This window comes from Caretta caretta, chromosome 9 (genome assembly GCF_965140235.1).
Source record: "Caretta caretta isolate rCarCar2 chromosome 9, rCarCar1.hap1, whole genome shotgun sequence".
NCBI classification, from domain to species: domain Eukaryota; kingdom Metazoa; phylum Chordata; order Testudines; family Cheloniidae; genus Caretta; species Caretta caretta.
In genome coordinates, this window is record NC_134214.1 from 93,950,212 (window position 1) to 93,966,413 (window position 16,202).

The 16,202-nt window shown below is 41.6% G+C and overlaps 1 long non-coding RNA gene across 1 annotated transcript in view; it reads left to right on the forward strand.

Moving 5' to 3' along the window:
* The window catches only part of LOC142073306 (uncharacterized), a 585,757-nt gene that overhangs the window by 297,598 nt on the left and 271,957 nt on the right, over positions 1-16,202 (forward strand). The window contains exon 3 of the long non-coding RNA XR_012670110.1: positions 755-876. This is a non-coding gene — a long non-coding RNA (uncharacterized LOC142073306). The remainder of the gene's footprint in view (positions 1-754; positions 877-16,202) is intronic.

Genomic DNA, 16,202 nt, shown 5'->3' on the forward strand with positions numbered 1-16,202 from the left:
CCAAAACTTGCTAGATTGTGTTTTAGATGCACTTTTATTTGCTTGTAACCATTTCTATCTTTCTCTTATACTTCAATTCACTTACACTCCTATCTGCTGTTAATAAACTTGTTTAATGTTTAATCTAAACCAATTCAGTGCTGTGTTTAAACTCAGCTGTTTGGTAATTCCAGTTAAAGTAACAAACTGTTGCATATTGATTCCTCACAGGGGCAACCAGTCCTAATATCTGAATGTCCAGGAGAGGACTCAACATTGCAGAGCACATATTTTTGGGAAAATCTGGAACTGGGAGTGTGTTGGGGTCACCCTGCAAGTAGTATTCAGGGCTGGTGGAAACCAGAGTGTGGCTGTGGAACTGTAGACGGTCTGTTGGCGTCAGAGATGTTGAACTAGGACTGTCTAACAAAGAGATACTCAGGGTGTTACCTGCATGCTGGTGGGCTGGCTGTGAGCAGCCCAGGTTGTGAGCTACAACAGCAAAACATTGTGAGGCACTCAAGGTTATGGGGCAGGCAATGACATAACCCCTCCCTGGTCGGGATTGCACCCCAGAAGGCAACGTTTGTTTTCTCAAGTTTCTCAAACTTGACTGAAAATATATAGTAACTGCCAATCCATATGTTCCTTGCTTTGGGTAAGAACCACGACATAAAAAGGATGTGTGGGTGTTAATATAGTTACTACCTGATTATGCCTATGGATGTCATGATGAATCAGAACTTGTTTATCTTCTTGTTGTCTGTTATACTAGGTATCGTTCAGATAGGGTTCCAGTCCCGGAGAGCACACAATCAAGAATTTAGACAACAGGCCTCAAGTGAATAAACAGAACTGGTAGAAGGAGGTGAAAAGACAAGGGAGCAGTACAGAGAGGTATGTTTGTGTAGATTATTAGTCATAATTGATTCAAGAGTCACAGGTGGTCTCTAAGCAGGTGGTGGTGATGCATAGGTATCAGGGCAAAAGTAGTTCTTAAGGATGGATATAAGAGGATAAGGAAAGTGGTGACTGAGCACACATTTGTTCCAGTAGTTGTTCCATTAAAGTTTTTGGGGTACTGTAGTGAGTAATTGACAGGAATTGACTCAAAATTAGTATTGATTCACAAAGCAGCCAGGCTGCCATTTTATCACACAGTCCTTAGATAGGAAAGTCCCATTTATTTCAATAGGAGTTTCATGACAAGTCAACACAAAGGTTATTTTTCCTTTATTTTGTTTACCTCTATAATGTGAAATACAAATGCCTCTGAAGCACAATGTGGGATTGTAAAGTGAGAATGTAGGTTTGGGGCCTTAGATGGCAGGGAAGAAACTGCTCCCCTTCCACCTCTGCAGAATGGCCAAGTGCATTTGGGTATTGCTGGGTGGGACAGTAAAAGTAATCTGGCATAAATAAGTATTTTGGACCTCAAAGCCATACCTACTGCCTTCCCCATTGTCACACCCAGAACACACCCACAGCTGTCTCTGCTGACAGCATCAGTGCTAATTAATCAAAACAACATTCAATTCAATCAGTAAATCTTGTGCCTTGCTTTGCAAATGCACACTTCATCTTGTTCCTCCCTAATTTTTCATCCCGAGGAAGAATTCAGCTCAGTCCACTATATATTTTCTTTGCAATGAAAAGCACAATCTTTGGTGCTCTGTCCTTCCTTGCTGGGGCCAGAATAGAGGGTTGGTTCCTCCACCCCTTTTCTACAGAGGCCAGGTGATGAGCTTGAGGGCAGAGTTCTCTCCTTTTCTTCTGGGGTCAGAGGAGATACACTGCTGATGGGTCAGGAGTGTTCTCAGTCTCCCCACTCAAACCTGGAAAGTGGGGTTTTCTCCTCTCTTCCAATTCCCGTGACCTAGGAGAGCATGCTCAAGTTCCAAGATAGTATTACAAAAGTGTTTGTGCACTTCTAGCTGCAATCAGTTTTTGTACAAGGAGTTTATACGAGGGTAGAGCTGGGAGATCATTTTAATAAACTTTCCATTAATATCTATTCTAACTTATAAAAAACTCTCTGATTCTGTTGTAATCAAGTTTCCTTTGTGTTGCATTCTGTAAAAATTCTATTGCATACATTTATGGCAGAAATGATCACGGTAACAGTGGAAAACTAAGCAGGTATCAACTTATTTTGGGGAAGTGACTTGTGAGCTCATAAATGTAGGTATTCACATCAGAAACCAGATTCTGAAGAGTTGTGTCCATCCAAACCTGGAACAGAACCAAATTATGTGTGTCCAGTCACAAACAACCTACATTATTCACACAATAAATATTCAAGGAATTGCTCATAAACCAATCTACAGGCCAGGAATTATTTTCAGAGAGTGTTGTGCATAATTAACAACAGGCCTGTTGAATTAATAAGTGACCTGTTCAAAGGTATTTTGCTAAGAGAGATTATATTCATGGAATTAAATTATTTTTTATGAATGATTTGCCTAGTTAGATAATTGGATCTCAAAATTGACCCAATAAACTTACCTTAAAAGTTTGAAGAATCTAGCATCTGGAAGCTTTTTGCATTTTGTGAGGGAGTAAGAGAAAGATAGTGATGAGGTTGTTCAACATGTGCCCTTTCTTTAAGGTTTCTTTGCTAAGAATCAATAGGCTGCTTTTGGATACTTTGTGCTTTTAATTTTCTTTTCATCTGGCAACCCTGCTGATAAGAGCTGCAGAAGGAACATTTGTTACTCAGTAGTTTTATGAACATGTGAAGAGCTTTCAGACACTTTCCATTTTATCTTTAATTTGCTGCCTTTTGATAATACGTATTAATGTTATATTTTGTAGAAGTATTTCCAACTGTTTAATGTTACTTTTTTTTATAAAATGGGTTAAGACAGACATGGGAGAATGTGAGAAGAGACAAATACACAGGTGAACAATTAAGATATCTTTGGACAAAGGGGTAAAACATTAACTCTTCTAATGCCATGTCTACATTTGATTGGACCTGTAAGAGTAGCTATGCTGGAGATGTGGTAAATGATGCTTGGAATGTGAAAGGGCTTTTTGTAATCTTGACCCAGGGCAGAACACAAAGATCTATCTCTTAGCAATACTTATTAAATAGGCACCTGTTTGGTGTATTTGTGCTGGGGACAGCATTTGACCAAAGGGAAAGGCACTTATTTAATACGGTGACTCTCTTCATCGAGAACAAACTCTGAAGAAGCAATAATCTCTTACAAAATTCACAACAGCTACCTAGATAAATCAGCCTTCTGGAAAAAAACCCATCTGCCCATGAAAGTCACCCCCTGGAGAACTTATGAGGCCCAGTTATGGTGATTAGAGAACTCTGTTTACCAAGACATATGAGTCATCAGATCCAGTCAGGCTAGTTATTGTAAGGGAACAGAAGCAAGTTCAGAAGTGGGCACCTTGTTTATGAAGCTCATTGAAGGGTTGAAATCTGAACAAAACTGTCTTCTCCTTACTCTAGAGTCCTAGACAGTTGGACAATCAGGGTTGTTAGTATGTGGAGTAACCTCTCAGGAACTGGGCTGATGGTTTTTCATGCATTAATAATTTCCCTTACATTTTAAATAGTTACAGTTTATAAAAGATTCTCATTCATTATGTTTTCAGTGATTGTCTCCTCATTTTTTATTATCACAATGCATCAATAGTATATATATTTGGTGAGATCTATTTTTAAAATAGAAGAGATCTTTCATTTCTATATCATACATGAAAGATTATCATAATATGGAGGAAATATGGCTTCCTTCTAGAGAAACTTTCTGCTGGCAGGAAGCAAGAAATGAAATCCTCACCAGAGACCTGTTATGGTTTATTATGGCATTGGCTAACTGCAATTGATGATGCAATTATATTTCAATTGGTTTGGAAAGTGAATCTTTTCCATTGACATCTGCCAGTTAGTTTTACCTGTTGTTAATGAGTTGCAACTCACAACTTCATTTATTGTCAAAAACTGCTATTTATTTATTTTATTTTGGCAATACTGAATGGAACAACTTGTAAATAAATGGGTGATTTCTGTCCCTTTGTGATCTGGAAAAAACTACAGATTCAATTATTTCATACAAAACTTCTTGAAGAGCTCTAGTCTCTTAACCCCACTGCAATTATGAGTCAAATTCCCTGTGCAGATCAGTTGGGCTTCCTTTTAACTAGGCTGAAAAAGCATTTCAGGAATCATGTAAATGAAGTACTGTACATAAAAGCATATCTCTTTCCAAAGCAAATAGCTGAAAAAGAGGAACACAGCTGAAATAAGCCTTGTATATATTTCTTAATAACCTCCTCATTGCGATGAAAAGGAATTTCTTCTAGTGCCCACCTAAGGAACCAGATTTAAACAAATGTATCTGACCCCTAACCAAACCCTTCTGGACCGAACTCTGCCTCCAGTGGTAATGTATTGTAATTGTGTCTTTGAAGCATGACTCCTGAATTGCTCTTGGTGGACATCAGGCCGTACCAAAAGCAGATTATTAACTACCCCTGTTCCAGTTCATCTGTACTGTTTGGCACATTGGGGGTTGAGTCAGTTCTACCCACTCCATGCCTCTTCGCCAATTTACTCAAGGACATACTGGCATGGGAACAAATGGCTATAAAGTGGCCATGAACAAATTCATCTGGGAATTAGAAGAGAGGAGTGAGATTCTGGAACAGCCTCCCAATAGGAGCTGTGGGGGCAACAATTTAACTTTGTCCCGCTCTCTTAAAACTAAGTACGATTGTTTGGTGGGATTGCTTGTGATGGAAAGGGCTGGGCTCAACAGCCGTGGGGATCACTTCCACTGTCTTATATGCTTAAAGCTCATGCTTCAGAGTTTCTGCCAGCCTCCAGCAGAGGGTCAGGAAGGGAGCTTCCCCCCAGTGTATTCTGGGAGAGTTTTTATCTCTTCCATCTGAAGCATCAGGGATGGCCATGACTGGAGATGGGACATTGGGCAGGGTGGGTCAGGGCTCTGAGGTGGCACTGAGCATTCTCTGTCTCTCAGATGCTTGGCTGGCTGGTTCTTGCTCAGGCTGTAACTGATCACCATATGTGGGGTCAGGAAGGAATTTGCCCCCAGGTCAGACTGGCAGTGACTTTGGGGGTTTTTCACCTCCTGTGCTGCATGTAGGTTGCAGGTCAAGTTGCAGGATTATTTGAGCATATCCCATTTAATCTTTTCCCTGCCACTGCGGGGGGATTCAAACACTGGTACACCTCAGACCCACCTATTCTTTTCTGTGGCACCTAATAGTCTAGTCTCCTGTGGGTTGTAATACTTTGGTTCTGTTTCCATTGCTGGGTTTAGTGTGTAGGTGGTGTTTGGCAGCCTGTGATATACAAGAGGTCAGATTGGATCTAGTGGCCCCTTTTGGCCTTAAATTCCGACTCAGGATGGGTATAGTTTTATGGGAATATGGGGGCTCTCAGGCATGCTAGGCTACAGTAGGGTGACCAGATGTCCTAATTTTATAGAGACAGTCCCGATATTTGGGGCTTTTTCTCATATAGGCTCCTATCACCCCCCTACCCCATCCTGATTTTTCACACTTGCTATCTGGTCACCCTAGGCTACAGTCTTCAATTGGCAATAACTTCACTAGGTGGGGAAGTATGTAGTGGACTCAGTTCTGCCTCCAGGATTCTGCAGCTCTTTCTGTGCCTCAGAAAGGTGTTCTGCTAGGTTACTAAGCAAGCCCATCAGCTTGTGCACACTACTAATGCTGCCGAGACCGACGCCTGCGACAGTTGTGTGTGAGAGCTATACCCAATATTGGAAAGGAGCAAAAGCTTCACAAGCCTTGCCTAAAAATAGGATTAGAAATGTGAATAGCCGTCTCAGGAGCCTTGGATTTTATCAGGAGAATCTCCCAAAAGCATAAGAATATACGTTGTTTGTGTTCTAGAAAAAGTTCCTTTGACCTATATCATATTAGCATTACAGCTGTGTGGTTATTTAGGACATTCCAGTAGTATTTGCATTAGGGACAGTACTGTGTAGCAACTCTGTCAATAGTCACTCTATAGGGAAAGCTATTTCTCTCAGCTAGTTAGATTTCTGACACCCTTTTGAATAGTTACTGGCAGGAAAAGGTTTAGCTGTCATAGCTTAGCTGCAGGGATTCAGTCAGCATAAGGACAGCAGAAAGAACGAAGTGCATTAAAATAAATGAAAAGCAACATAGATTGTCACTTGCTATGCATTTGTTGTCCAATTATTCTGCATTTTGGTACTTTTCTGTGCTATTACCTTCACTTTTTTGGTTGCTAATGATGTAACTCCCTGATCTTAATGGCTTAGTTATGCAAGCTTTGTGTACCTGATGTTTGGAATCCCTTGGTCAGGTCAGATATTTATTACTTCTAACCATTGAAGGGCAGTTTAGTAATGACTACTGGAAAGTTTCCTATTTGTCTGCCTTTCTGCAAATTATTTTTTCTTATTTAAATTTATTTTAAATTATTGTAGCCAACAATGAACAAGCAACTTGTCTGTGGCATTTGGTGAATTGAAAACACTGATGAAAATAAATAAATCTACTTAATAAAATTTAAAGCAGTTGGATTAATCTTAGGTTAATCTTAGGTGAAGCTTTATGGGATTTATGAATGTAAATGGTGCCTTTCTCTACTGACTTCACTTATTCACAGCTGGGTTTGAAGGAGCTACCCCTTGGATGAATTTCTAGCCCTTCTGAAATCAATAGAAGTTCTGCCACTGTCTTTGGTGGGACCAGGATTGCACCACTTGTATATTCATTCCTAGACACAAATGGGGGGTGGGGAGGAAGCTCCAGTGAGCAAAAAGGTAGAAGCCCCTCTGCTTAGCAACACAGGTCTCAACAAGTATGTTATATCAGTGTTCCCATCTCTGCATTGGCTTCTTACTGAGTATATAATACAGGTCAAGATCTCTGACCAGATATTGAAGCCATCTGTGGTGCTAGCATACTGAAAAATGGCTTCTTCCTTTTCACTTGTTAAGTCCCATGACAGCTACTTTTCACTGGAATTGTGAAACTGTGATGGAGAGGCCTCTAAGTATGTGAGGAATTTTTTTTAATAAAGTTGGGTCTAGGTTATAGAACTAACTCCTGAAATTCATAAATGACTACAGGACTCACTGCATCCAGAACTAGAGCTGGAATAAAAAAAGATGTTATGCCTCCTGGGAAAAAAAAAAAGATTTTTGTTTCATTTTGGAATAAACTTTTCAATGGGGAAAAACTTCAAAATGAATCTTTGTTTTTAAAAATCACTTTGCTGAAGAGGAACTACTCACGTTTTTACTTTATTTTCCTTTGGGGAGGGGAAAGGGAGGCAGTTTTTAAAATAAAACCAAAAGTAGGATTTCACTCACAGTCTTGGAGGGGAAAAAACATCAAAATTTTAAGAAATTTTGTCATGAAAAACTTGATGACAATGAAACGTTTTTCCCTGAAAAGTTTTGCTGTAATTGAAAAACCCAGTTTTTACTTTGAAAAAATGTAAGCCAGCTCTCTTCAGAAGTAAATGTTATCTTTCACTTGTCTTTGCTTCAATAAGGTCTTTCTCACTTATATATATATAAGTATATATATATATATATATATATATATATATATATGCACATGCTGACCACCAGTATCTCACCATGCTTTTACCTACAAGCAGGGAAAGAAGATAATGGTGTTTCTATTTTTAAATATTTGGAAGATGCTTGGAAATAGAAAATGGCAATTTTTTATCATGCAAATCAGCAGTTCGAGCTTTGCATAGGCACCAAGAGAAGATCTGATGACTAAGAAGGGGCTATTTTTATTCAGGTTTCAGTCACTTTTTAAAGTGGAACCGATCTTTAATGTGCTAGTTAGTCTGCAAGCAAAGTTCAGTTTGAAAAATGGCATTGGCATTCATAGTGCTCAGCCAGTGGTAAATACCTCCCTTTTAAATCTGGAAGATTAAAATAAAGTCACTTTGTAAAAGGCTTCCTGTATCATGGGATTCGCCTAACCGGTGTGGCTGATGTGAAGGAAAAGCAGGCAGGACTGAATGCTGTCCAGTGATAACAAGCACCTAGGGAATTAGAATGTGCTTAACTCTAAACTATCTGTTGGATCTTGTATTTAACTGTGATGCTCTAAGTGCCTTTCCCAGGCCTGAGGAGGAGCTCTGTATATCTCGAAAGCTTGTCTCCTGCACCAGTAGAAGTTGGTCCAGTAAAATTACCTCACCCACCATCTATCTCTAATATCCTGGGACTGACATGGCTACAACAACACTGCATATAAAACTCTAATACAGACAGGCAGAGAACAAGGGAGAGTAAGAATTCCTACCCAGCAGCATTAGGGCTTCCTGGATCATTAAACTTGGTGCTTGGAAGGGTCTAGGGGCTTGTGCCCAAGGTGTTCTTCCCTTGAGTAAATGAGTAGGAAACAGGCAGACCTATGACTCCACATACCTCATGCAAGAACCAGAGTGTCACAACTGGGGCTTGCATGGTTAGGCCTACTGGTTGTGGCTGCTGCCAGCCTCTGGGGTTTAGGTCAGAACCGGGGTCAGGGTCTGAGTGGTAGGCTGAGTTCAGGGTCAGGGTCCTAGTATCAATGTGAGTGGACACAGACACTTCCTTGAACTGTTCCTGGGTTTAAATAGGGCACCTGGAGCAATCAGGGCTTATCAGGGAAACTTCATTCTTCCAAGGTGGTACTTCCTGTGTGGTGTTCTTCACAGGATCTGTGTGGTAATACACGCCGCTCTACCATGACTACTGGCTAGTGACGTAGAGGCGTTCAGCCGTCCCACAGATGCAGGTTCTAGTTTCATCCCCTCAGAACTTCACACAGCAGTGCAGAATATGCTGTTGCCAAAATAAATAATAGTCTCCTCCTTCCCCCTCCCACCCAACACATAGCAGAGCAGGGGAACCCTGGAGGGAATTGCAGTTCTGAGGGGTGTCTGAGACACAATGCCTTCTAGTGAGCCTGCTGGATGGGTTGTGTTTACATCAGGGGTGGGCAAACTTTTTGGCCTGAGGGCCACATCAGGGTTCCAAAACTGTATGGAGGGCCGGGTAGGGAAGGTTGTTCCTCCCCAAACCCTAACCCTATCCGCCCCCTCCCACTTCCCACCCCCTGACTGCCACCCTCAGAACCCCTGACCCATCCAACCCCCCCTACTCCTTGTCCCCCGACCACCCCCTCCTGGGACCCCCTGCCCCTAACCGCCCCTCCAGGACCCCACCCCCATCCAACCCCATCCCCCAAAGCCTCTTTCAGAATGTGCCCTGCAAACATGAGCGGAGGACATAGGCAGGAGGAGCAGGGGCAGCCGCGCAGCCAGAGAGAAGCAGCGGTCTCCCCTTCAAAGTGCCGCTTCTCTCTGTCCAGCTGCACGGCCACCTGGTGCTCCTCCTGAGCCCTCCACCCGTGTTCATCACGCTCCTGCCACCCGCAGCTCCCGCCTGCTCCGCTGAGGCTGCAGGTGAGCCTGCTCTCCCCTGCCCCTGCAGTGCAGCCCCCCTCCCGCGCTGGCGGCGTGGCACGCTGAGGCTGCGTGGGAGGGGGAACAGCAGGGGAGGGGCTGGGGCGAGCCTCCCCGGCTGGGAGCTCAGGGGCCAGGCAGGATGGTCCCGTGGGCCGGATGTGGCCCGCGGGCCGTAGTTTGCCCACCTCTGGTTTACGTGCTGCTCCTTGCTCAGGGCTGCCTAGAGCTCAATCTAGTCTTAAATAAAGAGTATAAAGACTATTTAAGAGATGGCAAAACAAGAAGCACGACCCATCTTGTGTTTGTTTTTTCCTCTTGATTCCCCTAAAAAGTCTTCAGTACTCTGAGAGCAGACAGGACGGTCCCAAACAGCATTTCTTTTCCGAACATTCTTTGAACCGTGGAGGGGGAAGGTGAGGAAAGGCCTGTAATAGAGATTTAACTGGTTGGGATTTATTGTAAAAATCCAAGAGGCAGAGAAGGGAAGAGGTTGGGAAACCTCAGATGCACTTCTCAGGACTGCTGGTCTTTCTCACCCCCACTCTCATCTTCAAAAAAACCCCACATAAGATGCAGAGTTATGTTTCCAATGCGATGTTAGTGAGAGCAGGCAGGGATGGTGAGACTCTTGAGAGTGAAAATAAAAAGAGCACGAAGAGCCTCTTTTCCCCTTTGGCAGTTTATTTTGGTTTATTGTATTGCTGTGACTGGAAGGAAAATGGGGGTAAAATGTAATCGAAAAGGAAAGCAACAAAACAGAGGCTTGTCCAGGGCCACTTTGTAAGCTACCTGGAAAGTCTGATTGACAGGCCCTCAGTTGTGTTATTTCTCTTACATCTACAATATCATGACCCTTCAGAACTGCCAGCAACTGAAAATGACCTAAAATAGCAGAATAATAATAGAGCTAAATGCCAAATTGTGACAGAATTTCACACCGATGCCGAGAGCTCAAAAATCAATACAATTGATCAAAGTGATTTGATTTCTTTGTAACACAGGAGTGAGCTGTAGTAAACCTGGAACCCTTTTATTGTCCTAGTGACATTAAGGCACCCTCTATAAACAATGATTGCAGTGAGTTTGCCCCTGAAACCTGAACATAGAAAGCAACACTCCCAGTGCCAGAGAAACTGTCCCGTTTCTCCCATGTAGAAGCAAGTCTTTTAAGAATAAAATCTCAAAATAGACTGACAAGTAATTTGAACTGAAATTCCCAATTCTGAATTCAAGATAGTAAACCAATACCTGAAGAACTGGAAAAGAGATTTCTAGGGCGGCGCTCTAAAAGGCCAGAAATATCCACACAGGAGTTCAAAGAAAGGGGTCGACCCTACAGTTGTTCTTAACTTGCATGTTTTTCCCACTGATTATCCTTGAGAACTCATGTAAAGGGTTGTAGACTTGCAAGGAGGAGCTGGAAAATTGAATTGTTATTCTGATGTTACTGGAGAACTGACCAGCAAAGAGAAGACTCGCAGACTAGAAATGAGTGCTGAAATAAAGCATTGTCCGTACTCATTACAAGTCTGAGAGACTTCAAGATCACAGTGTAAGGTACAGCTATCTTATCTGTTTGACCGTTTTATACTGTATTCTTCATTGTTGTAATGAGATAGGAGGATGTAAGGGTCATTATGACAAATAAATAATACGAACAACTGGAGGTGATAAAAACCTCATATTGCAGTTGGGATGAGATGGTAGTAAGAGATGGAAATAAGAGATGATTTGGTAAAAGACATTATTTTGTTAACTGATATAGATTTTGTCATATTAAAGAGTTAAAATGTTCATAAATATTAACATAAATATATCGGTTCTGGTGGCACAAGATTAGACCATGATGAACGTGTGCTCTCAGATCAGCTGATTATATAAACAAACCACAACTAGTGGCTGGTGCTGGATCAAGTGCATGTTGAAAGGTAGAGAATTGTTACAATTTAGTGTCTTTATAATTTTACATCTGGTTGACTAAAGAATTATTTGAGTGTGGGAATTCCTCATATTATCTTCATATGGTAGCTAAAAGAGGTGACTGGTTGGTTGGCTGAGCCCTAGCTTGGTAGCTTGGCCATCATCATAGGCTTTCGTAGTCTATAGGCCCAGATTCAAGATGAAAATTTGTGAGGACCATCTTGTACAGTGAGTTTCGTGAGGACACATGTTTGAAATTTTTGGATATTATCCCTCTGTCTGTATCCGTGTGTGTGTGTTTACTATATATATGTCATCCCTTTGTCTTCAGCTCAGCCTGTTATATTATACCTTGCGTGCTTGAGTTTTGATTCAGTGATAAGGATAATAACCTGTCTGTCTGTTTCATTTTGTGTTCTTAATTAGTATTCCTTCATTTTAAGTCTTTTCAGCATTTGTGTACCATTCAGCATTTGTGTACATGTTTACAGTAGAAGATTTTAAGTGTAGATAAGATATTTATTTACAGCAGAATATTTCAAGTGTGTATAGGCAACATATTGACCAGATAGATCACTATGGTTAAGCTATATTAAATGTACTTTAAGATGACATTTTCCAAGTGTTACCTAGGCAGGTTCTTGGTTTCAGTTGCAGGAGGAGAAGCACAAGCTTGCTTTTCTGTAGTAACAAAGGTCTCTCTGTGACCCTCCTGGGCCTAATTAGCAGTTTCAGATGCTGTTCTCCTTGCCTCCTGCTTTTGGTTCGCCCCTCACCCTCCCACCCGCTTCCAGAGAGTTGAAGGTCAGTAGTAATTAACATGCCCAGAATGACCTTTGCATGTTGAAGGGGTATTTCCTGAAGAAAGAGTCTAGCGTCTACCCCCAGTCTTCCTGAGATATAATCTCTAGCGGCATAGTCTGTTTTTATACCTATCTCCAGTGAGTCAAGCAGCACCCTCCTGTCTCAAGTTTGTCCTTCTATCTCTTCTGAACTCTCATCAGGCTGAGTATTGGTATCATTATATGATGACTCTTATTCAGAGTCCTGATTGTTCCATTTCTGGAAATTGTCCACAAACAGGCAGCTCATTTCTGCTCAGTAGGGGTTGGTTGGCAGCAATAGACTCGCGGCCTGGTTTTGCAAAGGATGCTTGAGACATAAAGCTTATTAAAACTATGTATTTGTTACATGTCCAAGCAATAATTAATAAAGGAGTCTCCCCTATTTGTCATGAGATTGGGGTTTTTTGATTTAACGCTGGTGGAGGTGGATTACTGGACAAAGTGCGAACGGGAGAATCAAACTGCACTTATGATGCACACATGGCCCTGTAATTTGCTATGTTGGAGTCTCATGAAAATGCATTTGCACTGAGATGTCTGTAACTTCCCATACCTGTTGTAGATGACAACACTGGGAAAAGTAGTTAGAGGATCCTTAATACAGATTGCAAAGGTTACAGAATAAAACAAGCCTTCTCAAGGTGCTTTGCTAATCTGAGCAAATTTCCAGAATAAAAGGGAACAGGCAAGAATGATTAATTTTTAACTAAAATGTTTATAGAAATCTACAGCCAAATTCCAAAGGTTTTTGAAGATCAAGAATGTCTCTTATCTATCTCCTTGGATCCAAGAATCAAAACTTCCTTTCTTATGAGCTCCTGAGAAAAAGAATAAGTCAATAAGAAGAAATTCCGTTTATTTAGAAGAAGAGATTTCATATGTGATGCATGCCCACAGGCTGCAATTCACCTGTATAGAGGCTCGTAATCAGACACTCTGTGCGTCAAATGTAAGGGGACTATTTAAGTAAAATCCAGCTTCAACATAAGGCCAAGATGTGGGGCATTAGCACAGCTTCTGCTTTAGGATATGCGCCAGAATAATGACTTTAAGTCCCCATCACCAGCCATGGCTGTTAGTGACCCTAGATAGGTATACAATCTATCTAAGGTATTTAAATGGACTTTGTTACAATGGTATCTGAGCACCTTACAATTAAAGCTAAGATTTTGTCACAGATGTTTTTAGTAAAATTCATGGACAGGTCATGGGCAATAAAGAAAAATTCACGGAACTCCGTGACCTGTCTGTGACTTTTGTTAAAAATATCCATGACAAAATGAGGAGCTCAGCTACAGGGTCCCCCACACTGCCCGCAGTGGCTGGGCAGCTGCAGGGGCCTGCCCTGAGCTCCGGGGACCTCCCCTCTTCCATGGGCAGTGGTCGGGAGCTGCAAGGTCCCTGCACCACAGGTAGCTGGGGGAACCCTGCAGCTCCTGGCCAGTGGCGGCAAGGGGGACCCTGCAGCTCCTGGCTGCCAGGGCTGAAGTCACTGAGGTCGCAGGAAATCTGTGGCAGAGCAAGAAAGTGAACCCTGGATGCCCTCTCATCACTGTATCATTCCTCTTCTCTAATATAGGAATATGGTTCTTGTAGTGTCTCCTACCCACTCTTCATTGCTGCCTTTAGCACCAGCATTAGAGCTGATGCTGAGACCTTCTCCATGATGTGCAAGCCATCCTTGTGTGCCTTCTGCGTGGCCCTTCAGAATGTCTTCAGGTGGCTCCTCATCTCAGGGCAAACTTCATCCTATCTGTTTACATTCACACACCTATTGCTATTACACAAGCACAGAGCCCAATGCTGCCTTCTTCCCTCAACACCCATTGAGTTCTCTTGGAGTTTAGTGTGTGCAAGTAATTCAGGATCAGTCCCACAATACTGAGGATAGGAATCCACATATAATAGTGTAATTACAGTCACAGCTTCATGGAACATAGTCTATCTTTAAAACACCTCTGATGGAAGAGATGTTCTTTATGTGGTTTTGGGGGTTTCATTATTGTTAAGTGTTTCTGTGACAGGATCCCCAGGGTACAACCTGGGATTATGGGATCACTATGCTCCCTTAACTCACTAATCTGGGTTGTCTCTTACAATGACTTACTGGTGACAAATAGAAAACCCCTCCAGGTGCTGTTACACACCCCACACCCAGCTATATTGCATGAATGCTCCCAGAGCCACTCACAAATCACACAGAGAAAGGCATCAGCCGAATCCCCACAGCTCCCAGCCTTGTACCTGTACCTCAAAGCCATTTCTTGAGCAATGCAAGTTTATTAATTGGTTCACCACTTCATCAATGGAAAGTGGACGTACACCAACCTTTATAACCTGAGCAGACTTACCAAGCACTTCAGTCAAACTCACTGGTAAGGATAAACATTAAAGTAAGTTTATTGATTACAAAAAAAATTATCTTAAGTCATAGGCAAAAAGTCAGAGTAATTACCAGAATAAAAGGTAAGCACACAGTCTAAATTCTCAACCTTATTAAACTAGGCAATATCTAGACTAAATAGTTTTTCTCACCCTACTGGGTAGTGTAGGTTGGGTATAGTCTGTCTTATGCAGGCTCTCCCTGTTAGCCTGGGGACCAGTCTCCTCAGCTCCAGCATTCTTATTGCCTTCAGTATAAATGGGGGAGGAGAAAGGACAAACCATGCTGCCTCTGTCCCCTATTTTATATCCTAAGTCCATGTGATTGGAGAACACAAGTCCAGGCATATCTGGTGGGCACTGCTGAATCACCAGGCAAGGTTGAGCAATACCCCTGGTGTGACCTTGTGCAGACGAGTAATTTTGTAACTCCCTTGCTGGACAATGGCTGGTGATGGTTGTTTGACACCCACCTGGATGTTGATTACCTCCCTTGTTGTTGTCTCTGGGGAACTAATATCTGGGCAATTCCCAAATTCTTAGCATATTTTAGTGACAACCATACAACACAATCTCATAACTAATGATATGCGTATTTAGATAGAACAATGGGTTTTAGTAGATCATAACCTTTCCCATGATACATTACATGGCATGCGTTATATGAAATATAACAGTTATATTCAAATTATGAATATGGGGGACACTCCTCCGAGACATAGAGCATCACAGTTTCTGTTTGCTATAAAAAAAAACCTCAATTTTTTCAGTTTCCTGCCTAAAGTTGGGTTTAACAGTTAACAGAAGTCTCTGCAAACATTTCAGAATACATTTAACATTTCACTTGCTGAAGCTTTCACTCAAAACCATTGTTATTCAATTGGTCTGGATTCAAATAAATTATTATTGACTTCTTGCCATCAAAAAAATGATCTGACAGGTTTTGAGTGACAGTTTACCAATAGAATAAACCTAGCATTTGTTTCCTCCACTGCTACATATAGTGTATATCCTCTACATCCAATCACAATAGGGTATCCTATACGTTCCATCACGATGCATCTTTTATTCATCTTAAATTAGAGCAAAAACTTGGTGATGGTTTTCTTGATGGCAAAGATCTGCAGGTGATGGTCAAAACATGGGGTTTTGGTTGAGTAAATCAGAAGATAAATGGTCTTAAGACCAAAAGAACTCCAGTAGTTTAACAATATAATTAAAACACCTAACCTCCAGAGTCCCAGCTCTATTAGCCCTGCCAATGCTTTGCCATGTTAATTAACACATTATACATATTATGTGCATACTAAACATGTTTTGTATTAACCTGTAATTATGACACTTTAATTTCCTGGAAGGTGGGCTGCTGCTGCTGTCCTTAACAGGAACAGGGTGTTTGTCAATGTATAAATGCATTCTTATCTATGGATAGCAAGGTTACAAAGCAAGCCAACACTTCAATTCATTGTGCTTTATAACTTAGTTTAATGGTAATGCACTGATGAATTTTACAGTTATTATGGAACATAGTGTGTCAGGATTAACTGATCACAAATAAATAACCATACTAGACATTGATCTTTTCAACCATATGGCTGACAGAATTGATG